Source organism: Periplaneta americana, chromosome 2, assembly GCF_040183065.1.
Source record: "Periplaneta americana isolate PAMFEO1 chromosome 2, P.americana_PAMFEO1_priV1, whole genome shotgun sequence".
NCBI classification, from domain to species: Eukaryota; Metazoa; Arthropoda; class Insecta; order Blattodea; family Blattidae; genus Periplaneta; species Periplaneta americana.
In genome coordinates, this window is record NC_091118.1 from 160,003,448 (window position 1) to 160,017,362 (window position 13,915).

Genomic DNA, 13,915 nt, shown 5'->3' on the forward strand with positions numbered 1-13,915 from the left:
TTTTCCAATTCACTGCGCGCTAAAACAAGGAGATGCACTATCACCTTTACTTTTTAACTTCGCTCTAGATTATGCTATTAGGAAAGTCTAGGATAATAGAAAGGGTTCGGAATTGAACGGGTTACATCAGCTGCTTGTCTATGCGGATGAAGTGAATATGTTAGGAGAAAATCCACAAACGATTAGGGAAAACACGGGTATTTTACTTGAAGCAAGTAAAGAAATAGATTTGGAAGTAAATCCCGAAAAGACAAAGTATACGATTATGTCTCGTGATCAGAATATTGTACGCAATGGAAATATAAAAATTGGAAATTTATCCTTTAAAGAGGAGGAAAAATTCAAATATCTTGGAACAACAGTAACAAATATAAATAACACTCCAGAGGAAATTAAAAGCAGAATAAATATGGGAAATATCTTATTATTCGGATGAGACGCATTTATCATCCAGTCTACTCTCAAAAGATCTGAAAATTAGAATTTATAAAACAGTTATATCACCGGTTGTTCTGTATGGTTGTGAAACTTGAACTCTAACTTTGAGAGAGAAAGAGAGGTTAAGGGTGTTTGAGAATAAGGTGCTTAGGAAAATATTTGTGGCTAAGTGGGATGAAGTTACAGGAAAATGGAGAAAGTTACACAACACAGAACTGCACATATTGTATTCTTCAGCTGCCATAATTAGTAACATTAAATCCGGACGTTTGAGATGGGCAGGGCATGTAGCACGTATGGGCGAATCCAGAAATGCATATAGAGTGTTAGTTGGGAGGCTGGAGGGGAAAAATACCTTTGGGGAGGCCGAGACGTAGATGGGAAGATAATATTACAATGGATTTGAGGGAGGTGGGATATGATGATAGAGACTGGATTAATCTTGCTCAGAATAGAGACCAATGGCGGGCTTATGTGAGGGCGGCAATGAACCTGCGGGTTCCTTAAAAACCAGTAAGTAAGTAAGTAAGTAAGTAAATAAGTATTTGTACACTTCTGAAGGTGGTCACAGGTCTAGCTTTCACACACTTTCTACAGAATATATTATAACGTATAATTTTATTAGACCTATTCTTAAAAATGAGATTTCCAAAGCAATAAAAAGTACAAAAACAAACCTCAACTTCTGAGTTTTCACGATTATGTAACCACATTCATCGATATTTAATACCTACCAGTCAGAACGTGTGCTGTTCACAATATTCCAACACCTTGTACGATTACGTTTTATTGAATAGGCGTAAGGCTTGATTGAAATACAGGTAAGCCTACTTTATCTCTACAGATATAACCTGAACTGAGGAAACCGCACGGATTGTGATAGTAATTCCTGTATCAATACGGCAGAACCGCGTAATGGTCCATATCGCATTGTTAACAATGGAGTCGTGATTGAACAAAGAGCAGAACTCCAAACGTGGACCTCTATATCACGTAAGAGATAGTGAGCGGAGTTGAATTAACATTCTTAAATGAGATAACACGGTTCTTACAGGCTTCTACACAAACTGTGGACCGCCGGTGGATGTCTGTACTCCTGAACATGACATAAATAATTCTAGATGACTGTAGAGTCTTTGATAAGGCATTCAGCTAGCCACTTCTCTGATCATTTCATATACATGGAAAGGATTGAGAATAAGTTGTCGTTGTTCCTGCAATAACTCCTATGTGACATATTTATCGATTTTCAGATTTTAAATAACTTAAATAGTGATACAGCAAATAATACAATCTCCTATATGTAATTATATTTATTTGTTTCGAAAATGTAAGAATTCACAGTCTCCTATGTACCGCTGCCATAGGATGAATAAATGTGTTTTCTCTTACTACTGAAAAATTTTATATTTTGCTCATAGGCGTTATTGCAGGAACAACGACGAAATACTTGATATTGTAGAAATTATAATAATTACAAGTGAAGAAAGAATAGTACTGTACATCAGAATAGTGATGATAATGATGATGATGATAATAATAATAATAATAATAATAATAATAATAATAATAAATATAATAGGCCTATTATAAAATGCTTCATGCATTAGGTAACTTTTGCCTATAGTAATTTACACTGTTTCAATTGAAGGTTCTTCGGACGTTTTAATGTGTCTTTACTAGGTGACTAATAATCTTCAAATCGTTGTGGTAATCTACATAATTTTATATGTGAGATATTTCATTTTCTAAAATAATAATAATAATAATAATAATAATAATAATAATAATAATAATAATAATAATAATAATAATGGTATGCGGATGACGTGAATATGTTAGGAGAAAATACACAAAAGATTAGGGAAAAGACGGAAATTTTACTTGAAGCAAGTAGAGCGATCGGTTTGGAAGTAAATCCCGAAAAGACAAAGTATATGATTATGTCTCGTGACCAGAATATTGTACGAAATGGAAATATAAAAATTGGAGATTTATCCTTCGAAGAGGTGGAAAAATTCAAATATCTTGGAGCAACAGTAACAAATATAAATGACACTCGGGAGGAAATTAAACGCAGAATAAATATGGGAAATGCGTGTTATTATTCGGTTGAGAAGCTCTTATCATCCAGTCTGCTGTCCAAAAATCTGAAAGTTAGAATTTATAAAACAGTTATATTACCGGTTCTTCTGTATGGTTGTGAAACTTGGACTCTCACTCTGAGAGAGGAACATAGGTTCAGGGTGTTTGAGAATAAGGTGCTAAGGAAAATATTTGTGGGTAAGCGTGATGAAGTTACAGGAGAATGGAGAAAGTTACACAACACAGAACTGCACGCATTGTATTCTTCACCTGACATAATTAGGAACATAAAATCGAGACGTTTGAGATGGGCAGGGCATGTAGCACGTATGGGCGAATCCAGAAATGCATATAGTGTGTTAGTTGGGAGACCGGAGGGAAAAAGACCTTTAGGGAGGCCGAGACGTAGATGGGAGGATAATATTAAAATGGATTTGAGGGAGGTGGGGTATGATGATAGAGACTGGATTAATCTTGCACAGGATAGGGACCGCTGGCGGGCTTATTTGAGGGCGGCAATGAACCTTCGGGTTCCTTAAAAGCCATTTGTAAGTAAGTAAGTAATAATAATAATAAAGATATAAAATGCTTCATAGATTAGACATTTTTGGCTGTAATAATAATTTATTTACAGTATTACAACAAATGCACAGACTAATACTACATTGTTTAAACTTTCTTCGTAATCTTTATGAATAAATCAAGTGAACACTGAATGTAAAGATTGTCTCGAACAACTGATTTCTCACAATGACATGTTACTAGCAGACTATACTTTTAAATTTATATAAGTATTTTAATGCCACGAGTAAACGTATTTATGGTACATGATAATTTGTTTACGAAGTGTAAGTTATGTTACGCAAATAATCTGTAACTTATTAGAATTATGATGAAATATTTTGTTACAAACTCCTTTGTAGGTTTGTTCCTGAAGAGAACTATAACTTAACATCTTCAACTTAAAATTTCTTTCCTCTGCAGCAAAAGCAAACGAATAAATTGTCTGTTAAAAATATCCAACTCCGTTGTGTCCGTTACGCCAAACAATTCAGACAACTGGACAGAATTGTTTTCGTGCCAGATGTGACCATCTATATAGTCAGATGAGGTCACGTGATGGGTTTAAATCAATATAGCGTACAGATGTAAAGTTTAATATAGCAAGAAAATAAATAAGCCTATAGGACATTTATTTTAGTCCGCAACAGCGCAAAGAGAAATCGAAAGAGCGTGAGGAGGAGAGCGTGGGAGATATCTATGACGACCAAGAAAAAGATGAACCAATATTATTAGTCACAGAACAATTCACTTGAATGACTCATGACTTGAAAATAGTAATGCTAATGTTAATCTTCACCATGGTGACTATGAAATTATTTCTTCTATCATTCATTTCAAATTTTGTATATAGAACAAATATGCAGTAGTATGGTTTTAAGGATCGATTTATTATACTACTCCTAGTTTTAATATTTTAAATGCAAAATTTAATAAAGTCAGATTAACCTCAAACATAGGGTATTCAATCTAACTTCGAATAGGCCTAAAATAAGAACGCAATAAGTGACCTAATAATAATAATAATAATAATAATAATAATAATAATAATAATAATAATAATAATAATAATACGGTAATAATATAATATAATATAATAATAATATAATATAATAATAATATAATAATATAATATTATAATAATAATAATAATAATATAATAATATAATATAATAATAATAATAATAATAATAATAATAATACACGTTTCACATTAAAACTGCTACTAATTGCGAAGGAAATTTAATTTAACCTAATTTAGAAATTAGCTTTTCACTGATTACGAGAAAGCATTCGACCAAATTAATGTAATAAAATTATTTGAAATCTCACGCAATAGAATTATTCCAGATCCACTTTTACAGGCACCAGGCTAAACAAAATATAAGAAAACAATGAAGAAAAAAAAACATTTCATTCTAGTTTTTCGCAATCTACACGTATTAAGAGAGGTGAAAAACAAAGTTGTTCCATATTACCAAGACTCGTTAACATCTATAGCTATTAATGAAAATTATTATCTGTAGATATAAAGAGAGGTAGATAAAAGAAAATAAAACTCTCAGGGAATTTTAATCTCAAAACATGCCTTTCTGCTCATAGTTAAGTCATGGCAGCAGATTCAGAAAACTCTGCAAGAGTCCGTACACAACTTAGAAAAAAGTCTATAAAATATGGTTTAACAATATCTACAGGTAAGACCAATTCAATGGCATGTAGAAACCAAAATCCTATGATATCCAAAATAATTAGGCTTATAAACAATGAAGTCATACTTGTAAAACAAATCATTTTCAGCTACCTGTGTTGGACACTATCTTATGAAACAGAGAAAGATTCGACAACAAAACTGCCTAAATGTTTGCTAGTCACAAGATTCATAAACTGAGCTTTCAAATCTTGCACAATTTCAAACAAACTAGATTAAAATTCTGTAACTCACTAGCTCTACCTACATTTCTGTTAAATCCAAAATCTGGTCTTTGGAGCAACGAGACAAATCAAGAAACACAGCAGCAGATATTAATTTTTTAAGGAAAATAGCAAAATACACATTACAGGATCATTAACGTACTGGGAACATTGACAATGAATTGAAAACTGAACCAATTTTGACAAAAATTAATAAATATAAAACTCTCTGGATTCAACATGTACGGAGAATGGACAGTAACAGAAATCCACAATTGAAGACCTAACATTCTAAATGAATGGGTTATTTATGAAAGGGACTAAGTCTTGAATACTGAATTGTTAGCAGTTTAAGAAAAACTGCTTACTGGCCGAAATTTTGAAATTAAGGCTGAAATAAAAATTGTATCATAAATTCTACTAAGCATTAGAGTGTGAAACTTAGTCTTCTTCATATCTAAATCGATGTATCTACAGCCAAAGAGCAGTATTACATACAAACTCATTTTTACAAAATTAGCGACTTAGGCCCTTTCATAAATAACCCAATGTGCTAAGTGCCAATTTTTCAAATTTAATTTTATTCAATATAAGGGGGGAACATCCATATGAGAATATCATACTAAACTGTCTTTGTCGTAGTTCAACTGTAAGTAAGTAACCCATTCGTGCGCCAAAAGACGATGTTGTAGGTCTCTCAACGTGCATTTTGCAATGTGTTTTTCATTAATATCTCAAAAAGTTGTTTTTAGCACTTAGCGTATTAGGAATTTCAGGTCCTCAATTATTAATAAATTTACTCAAACATAGAGCACAGGACAGAAGAATTCAAGGGCGTCCTTTGAAGAGATGACTGGGGCTTGAACGGGTCATATGTTCCGATTCTGTGACAGTTTGATGATGATGATGATGATGATGATGATGATGATGATGATGATGATGATGATGATGATGATGATGATGATGATGAGGACGACGACGACGACAAAATAGGTATCTTACGCTTCACAGGTTAATATTTTGTCTTTATTTTTTCTTACTCTCTTTTTCTACATTTATTGTTTCTTCCTATTTTTCTCCTTTCTTAGTAGTTCATCTTGTCTATCACAATTTTGGAATTTTCACATTTGCTGCAACCTAACATTAGACACAAACAAAGTCAACTTCCAAGATTTGGTGTCGAAAAGATGCTGAATTTCTGATTGAGGCAACGCAGAATATTACACTGGCAATGGACAATTTTTTTTATTGGGTTATTTTACGACGCTGTATCAACATCTAGGTTATTTAGCGTCTGAATGATATGAAGGTGATAATGCCGGTGAAATGAGTCCGGGGTCCAGCACCGAAAGTTACCCAGCATTTGCTCGTATTGGATTGAGGGAAAATCCCGGAAAAAAACCCTCAACCAGGTAACTTGCCCCGACCGGGATTCGAACCCGGGCCACCTGGTTTCGCAGCCAGACGCGCTGACCGTTACTCCACAGGTGTGGACGGCAATGGACAAACATCCATTTTCTAGACGGGATTCGAATACAAAACTTTAAATTCTACGGTCTGCAAAAAGTTGTGTCTTAACCATTGCATCTAAGATGGTACAGACCTAATTGACTCTAAAATTTTATAAGTCACAAAAAATATAAATTGTCTGAAACATACAATATACCTAAAGATTGATAAAATGATTTCTCCTATAAATGCATAAAACAGAAGAAAACGTCATCGTTAAATTATGTCGTGATATGGGGAGAGGTGAAAGTCTAACAATTCTAACAAGTTCAAGTTGACTAAAGGTGAAGGAATAATGAATCAGAATCAAAAACTACAGTAGTAAGCAATTCCACATGAGAAATACACACAACAGAGTCAAATTAAACAGTTAATACCATTGTAAAAGCATTAAAAGAACATTAAAGCTGTTTTAGAGGCAATTCCGAGCGTCACCTTCTCTTACAACCACTACTACCACCTTAACAAAAAATATTACAACACAAAAAAGCCACAATGTTATTTTTACGATATATCACGTAAAGACATCTAACGCACGCAAAAATTCCTAGTGGGAATACTACCGAAAAAGAAACTCTTTTTTGTCATAAATCAACTTTAAAGTGTAGCTAAAGATTGTACTCTCTCTAACGTTATAAGACATTTCAAACGCAACCATCATATTGCTTTACTTCCTTCCTCTCCTGCTATTTCAGTTTTTAGGAGTAGACAGAGAGGAGTAACGACAGAAACTCCATGGTAGTAATATTTGAAGTTTAATAGCCACTGAATACAAGTTAATGGTTTTATGATAGCCATTCGTCGGGGTGGGGGATGGTCATTGATGGTTTTGTTGAGGCATGGCAGTAGAGACCTTCCCTTACGATGACGTACTGTGACGTCACTATGATGAAAGTGTTACGTTGAGGATGTCAGACAACAACAAACATGTTAATGTCTTTCTTATATTATGAACAGTACATGATGGAGAAGTTAATGTGCGCGATCCTTTGTAAAGCTGGAAAGATATCTATCAGCGATATTGCTAATAAACTGCCATACGACATTAAAACATTTTACACCATGATTTATAATTTTACGTTTATCTGTACATAAAGCAGAGATAAACTTCATTCAATAACGATACAAGAAGCTTCATCTTTTATGTATCAAATTAGTAATTCTTTATTTAACGCTCCTTTTAAGTACAGTGACGATTCAAAGACTGTAAAATGATGATGTGGCACCTTCAGTGACAGGACTTTTATGTAATTATATTGATATATCTTATATCTTCCATATAGTTTCAAAATCGTAACTCGTTTTAGAATTAATACCCATTTCAAAGTTTGATATATTGACACGTAACATTAAGTAATTCCACACGTTTTATAACAATTCCATTCTTTCTTGTCATTTTATAGCGGAGACGGCTCTACACGGCCGATTGATAAACCTTTAATGGCAAATAAATAGAAGTTTCCTTGCTTTTAAGAAAGTTTTACCAGCGTATTTACAGGAAAGGGAAAAGGAGAATGTTCAACATTTTGCCTAATACTTGGGGAAAGTGTATAGTTTGGGAGAACTAAAAATTGTATAGGTCTAACAATAACAAGACATTATGTCCGGCGAAATAAAACAAATTAAATTGCATTGTGGGTCCCTATCACCACGGCATGGCGCGTCCTCAGATTGCGGATCGAGGAGACGGCCTCCAGATATGGAGGGTAGGTGTGAATATATTGAATAAGCAGTCGCGGACAGCCGATGAGGGGTGGTCCTCCAGCTTGGGAGTTGGGCGAAGGGCTAACAACCCATCACCGTAAAAAACAGCTTGTTACGAATGCTTCAAATAAGCCTCGGAATGGGTCTGATTCCCTGGCACGAATCTTGCTCGGGACAGGGACCAATGGCGGGCTTATGTGGGGGCGGCAATGAACCTCCGGGTTCCTTAAAAGGCAGTAAGTAGTAAGTTGCACATACGTAACTATTAACAGTTGTACTCTCCCACAATTCCGTAACTGAACGTATATATTGAAACAGACACAAATCCAATGTTTTAGACTCCTACTCAAGTATTCCAATGCATCTAATGGCCATCTGTGCAATACTTGTACACTAACATTAAGATTATTTGGTTGTTATATTAAAAAGAACATAAGTACTATACACAAACTTCCAAATTCTTTAGTGGTTCTATTTCAGGAAACATTTGTAGACCTACTTGTACAAATATACACAAACATTCATTCTCTTTGGTTCTATTTCAATAATTTTATTGATATCTATAGCCAGCTTGTACACGCTCTCTCATATTCTTTGATTATTCTGTTTCAAGGAACATTATTATACTTGGATACGATTTTCAGATTCTTGGGTTGTTCAATTTTAGGAAACATCTGTACTTGTACACAAACTTTCAGACTCTTGAGTCGTTTTATTTCTAGAAATGTCTGTATTTGTATAAAAACTTTCATATTTCTTGAGTGTTATATTTCAAGAAACATCTGTACTTGCACACAAATTTTCAGGTTCTTTGGTTGTTATGTTCCATTGAAATTTGGTACTTGTACACAAACTTTCAGACTCTTGAGTCGTTCTATTTCTAGAAATGTCTCTACTTGTATAAAAACTTTCATATTCCTTAATGTTATATTTCAAGAAACATCTGTACTTGCACACAAATTTTCAGGTTCTTTGGTTATTATGTTCCAGTGAACTTTGGTATTTGTACACAAACTTTCAGACTCTTGAGTTGTTCTATTTCTAGAAATGTCTGTATTTGTATAGGCCTATAAACTTCATATTCCTTGAGAGTTATATTTCAAGAAACATCTGTACTTGCACACAAATTTTCAGGTTCTTTGGTTGTTATGTTCCAGTGAACTATGGTACTTGTACACAAACTTTCAGACTCTTGAGTCGTTCTATTTCTAGAAATGTCTGTACTTGTATAAAAACTTCATATTCCTTGAGAGTTATATTTCAAGAAACATCTGTACCTGCACACAAATTTTCAGGTTCTTTAGTTGTTATGTTTCAGTGAACTTTGGTATTTGTACACAAACTTTCAGACTCTTGAGTCGTTCTATTTCTAGAAATGTCTGTACTTGTATACAAATTTTCATATTCCTTGAGTGTTATATTTCAAGAAACATCTGTACAAGCACGCACATTTTCAGATTCTTTTGTTGTTATGTTTCAGTGGACATTGGTACTTGTACACAACTTTCAGATTCTTGGGTTATTCTGTTTTAAGGATTTTCTGTACTTGTACAAAAACAATCACATTCTTAAATAGTTCAGTTTCTGACCATATGTACGGTACTTGTACAGAAATTTCCAGATTATTTGGTTGTTTTATTTATACAATTGTGTCAATATTATCCAAGGAACTATGTTTGAAACTGTCATTCTTATTTGGATGTTACCAAGAATTACCTTAAGCAAGACCAAGTTTTCTCGGGACTTTTGTATCAAGAGTTATTAAAGTTCAAAGATGTTTAGAAATTACGAAATCTAGTCAAATATGTGAAGACTATTTCAAAATTTTGCGAGATTTGTTTACCATTTATTTTGTAATAGGCATATTTATTTATGTATTTATTTATTTATTTATTCTTTTTTATTTATTCTTTATTTATTTATTTGCCTATTTCTTCATTTATCTATTTATTTATTGTTTCTTTATTTAATTATTTCTTCATTCCTGTATTTATTTATTTACTTATTTATTCATTTATTCTTTTTTATTTATTCCTTTATTTATATATTCCTTTATTTATTTATTCTTTTTATTTATTCCTTTATTTATTTATTTATTCCTTTATTTATTTATTCCTTTATTTATTTATTTATTCCTTTATTTATTTATTTATTCCTTTATTTATTTATTTATTCCTTTATTTATTTATTTATTCCTTTATTTATTTATTTATGTATTTATTTATGTATTTATTTATGTATTTATTTATTTATTTATTTATTTATTTATTTATTTATTTATTTATCTATTCACTTATTATTCCATTATTTTTGTTCTTCTACTTCGATTTCCTTATCGCCATCTTCACCTCAGAGAATAAATGAACCATTTTTATGAAATAGTTAATTGAGAAGTTTTAAAACCTATAAATAATTTCCAAACTTTGGACAAATCAAATTTAACACAGGATTCAAACACTCATAATCTTTCTTTTAGTCACAGTCATTTGCTGAACTGACATTTTATTCCGTAACAGGATTGGTATTGCAAATGCTAAACAGAATTTTTAAATATGATGTACTGTACGTCTCCGTATCAACATCTGTTCGCTATATTTGCCGAAAGTATTATAACAGTAACAGGAAGTTTATACTTGCTCGTAGGCCTCAAGATCAACATTCGTTATAGCGACATCGATCAAAGTGTGTTTGTTGCACTTTCCAGTAGTGAGACACGTGTTTTCACTGTTCGTCAAATTCTTACTCCTAAACACATCAATTGTTTATACTTCCGCTTAAACCGGAAGATGATAACTTCTTTTCAGATCCTCTGACACGGGGAAACCCTCCAAGTCAAGATGGTAACGGATATTATAACACAAATAAGCTTTTCGGAAGATTTATTTTAATGACAAAACGTCTACCTGATATCCTATTTGGTTTTATTGTGCCATTTGTACAAAGTCCTGTAATTATATTCTATTTTCACTTGTACCGTACTTGAAAATTTTATTTAATATTTCGGTGTATACCAAGTCAAATATTTTTTCCGTTTTGTATTATGTTTACTTAAGGATTTTTTTTTTTCAGAAAAATATTGTATTTTACAGAATGTAGGTTATTATTCCTGGATGTACTCGTCAACATATGGACAGCATGAAAGACATGGATGGAGTAAGGTGAACATATGAAGACAAAGCGGGAAGAACGCTTCATCTCGCACGTCTGTGGCGTCGTCATAATCCCGTTATTACGTGAACATTATGCATTCTTTTCCCTGTGGCGGCGAACTTTCAAAGCGGCTTTTCGTACGACTCGGATCGTTTTTCCGTTTCGTACTTTAGGTACGTGATAGTGTCCATGCTAACCCACTAGATGGTAGCATCAGCGGCCAACTTTCAAAGCAGCTTTTCGTACGACTCGGATCGTTTCTCCGTTTCGTGCTTTAGGCACGTGATAGTGTCCATGCTAAGCCACTAGATGGTAGCATCAGCTCTTTTTGCATCGCAAATGGTTACCGCTAGTTGTTCATATTGTATTATACACAAAATTACGTAACAATTCTAGTAAATATTCCTAAATACTGTGAAAAATTCCATATATGAAACTTTAGGGAACTATATTAGGAAATACGCAGACGAATGGTTTCTATTAGTGTGTCTAGGCATTAAACTGAATTAAATACCTACATAGCCTATTTCTGAATAGAGGTTTATATTTATAAAATATTTACAGTTTAGGTCTGTATGTATCATCCCTAGATAACCAGCACATAAATACAAAAATGAAGGTCAAATAATTCAGTATGAATAGCTGTACACAAGACACAAAGTTCAACAAAATATAGGCCTATTTTATCTGGTATTATAATGCAAATCAATCTAAATAAATTTTTCTTGCGTTATTTTTAAATAAGCAACCATTATTTTTAATAAAATAATTATGTTTAGCATGCATCATACCGAGATAATTGGTCGTAAATAAAAATATCGCGACATTATTCAAAACAAAACAACTATAGTCTAGCTATGACAAGAAAATACAAACAATCAGAAAACAAGAAAATAATTCATGCATTTACTTGGTACGATAGACGCCGAAAACAGACTTTTATCACAATCTCATCTCACAGTCGAGTTTGTATTTTTTAAGTTTTGCCATGATATTCCACTGAAAATATTTAAGTGTCTAATTTAATGGAAAGATAACCGTCTCACTTACTTTTTAAATCATAACTACTTCACAGCAACTCAGAGAGAAGACTGAAAAAGTCTAGAAAGTAGAGTGCTTGAAACCAAAATAATGAAAATATGATGGAGCGAGCAAACGACTTAAAACATGGTAGGCTACTTAAATTAGAGTGGATGCTAACCTCTGCACCAAAATGAAACTGGTGAGTGATTTGAAAAATCTAAATACGTTTTTTCTCTAACATTCACTGTTTTAGAGAAAATCGTTATATTTCTATGAAACATACTTATTTCTATTCTGACTTATTTTGTCGAAATGTTTCATTTTTAGAATAACATTGCATTTTGTTACCCAATTAACTTTTCTTGATTTGCGACGTGCTTTTAATATCAAAATCTAGTCATACACATCTATTTATTTGACGATATCTAAAAAAACTAGAAGCTTGCTAACATGGGCTCCTTATTCCTAACTTCTTCAAAGATTTTTCTATACGCACTACATACATGCCTCATATCGCCCGACAAAATTTAAATCAAAATAATAATAGTGTTTAATTCTAGGAAAATATACAAAGAAATTGTAAATATACGAAATTCTAGCACTCCCCTGAAAGAGCGTGATCTCGTGCTCAAAGGATGATTCGATATATAATAATGGTTATGCATAAATTACAATGAAATAACATTTAAAAGGGTGGAAAAGGCTAATCGGGATTTCCCTATCTCTGATCTGGTCAAAAACCCTGATAGAAGTGATATTTAACCCTTGCGATGAATTCCGGTAAAGTCCTGAGGGCGTAATTAGTCAAATCCACTCTCCTCACTTAAACGCTGGAGCCCTCTTGGGTTCTTTTAAGATGCGAAAGAGAGAGTGGTGTGAGGAAAGCAACGGAAAGCCCAAGAAAACTTATATTAAGATATATAGATTATATGCGGATATTGAGATGAAGACAGAAAATAGGAAAGTTTGGAAAATACGGAGTTTGCAGTGAAAGACTCGTCATTTGGCATAACACTATACCTATGTATATAATATCTAAAAAAATAATATTTACTAATAAATAATTGTTTACATACAATATTAAATTTGAAACTCTTTGAGTTAAATAGATGAAGGTACCTATTTCTTCATTAATTTGTTATAAATTCTAGGGTCGATATTACTACTATGATTGAAAGCGTAGTCTTAAGCACTTAAAATAATGACGTATTAGATATTAGGCCTATGGCTCATTGCGCCTCCATGCCGCGTTAAAATTAAAAAGTGATTTATTAAGAACTTAAATAGGCCTATATTAAATCATCGAAAGAGCATATAGCATAGGTAGCCAAGTGCTACAAGGAGGTTGGGTTGTAATTTTGAACATACTACCACTAACATCGTGGGAGATATATTTAGCTAGCCTAATTTCATTGCCCCAGATGTTCGTGTCTCGTGCGTGACAATTTAACTCTCAGGCCAGGATCGCTTCTGATTCGTTACAACACAACATCTGAAAACATATCGGACGCATATTTTATTCAAGATCTAATAT

The 13,915-nt window shown here is 32.8% G+C and overlaps 1 protein-coding gene across 6 annotated transcripts in view; it reads right to left on the reverse strand.

The window, feature by feature from the left end:
• LOC138694719 (homeobox protein Hox-D9-like) overlaps window positions 1-13,915 on the reverse strand; it is a 738,702-nt gene that overhangs the window by 457,495 nt on the left and 267,292 nt on the right. The gene's annotated exons all lie outside the window — the stretch shown is intronic.